Consider the following 959-nt stretch of genomic DNA (forward strand, 5'->3'; position numbering starts at 1 on the left):
GAAAACTTTTTTGTAAAAACAAAGGTTATGATACAAATGATACATGATAAATGCTTATGCTACGGGACAGTGCCAGGTGACTATAGCAATCGGCAAGAACACTGCTGATTTGCCTAAATACCCAAGCAATATCCCTGCGAACAGGCATACTCCTCGCTTAATAGGGCACCGATAGTGTTCAACTCTTACCTTCGGTTCTGCTGTTGATTCACCGTGTAGGTCTTTGTTTCGCCTTTATGTATATTTATTTTCGAACTGAAAGTAATTATTTTTACCCATGTAAGCATAGGCTCTTTATGCTCTTAGTGTTTCAACTTTTTTGACGAACGTGTATGGCCTTTTACAAAGTGTAATTTAAAATACTTTGATATCACTGGTGTTGATTATGTGTAAGTGGACAAGAAAACTTCATTTGACATTTATGGTAAAGAAATAATACTCGTTTATTTACAGACTCTACATATGAATATGACAAGATATGTGATTAAATAATAATGTTGAATGTAAAATGAGTAATTTACAATTAGATGACTTCATGTTAATATTAATGATTTTAAATATATTACACAGTTCTTGTAATCTAGCATTTGATATTTGAGCTTTACATTAAGTAATTACATCACTGGTATCTCCAACAATGTATATGAAATGTATATAATATGCATTGCTGTAGGTTAACAAATGTGGAAAGCAAGGGTTTACGTGACCACACTATTTTAACCTTAGTAAATATTCCTAGCAAATGGAAATGGAAAGTCGCACATACGATACTATAAACTTTTCCTCTAGTATTATCAGTACAGACGCTGTCGAAACTCGCTCTCTGCACTCCTATCTCCTGTCACGCTTTGATCCACCCCCCCTCTTCCTCATGCAATTTTCATTTTTTCAACAATGCCCTTCCCTTCTGACATCTCTCCTGAAACTGCTTTGATCTAATCGCCAGTTACATCTTAATC

This window comes from Penaeus monodon, chromosome 34 (genome assembly GCF_015228065.2).
Source record: "Penaeus monodon isolate SGIC_2016 chromosome 34, NSTDA_Pmon_1, whole genome shotgun sequence".
NCBI lineage: Eukaryota > Metazoa > Arthropoda > Malacostraca > Decapoda > Penaeidae > Penaeus > Penaeus monodon.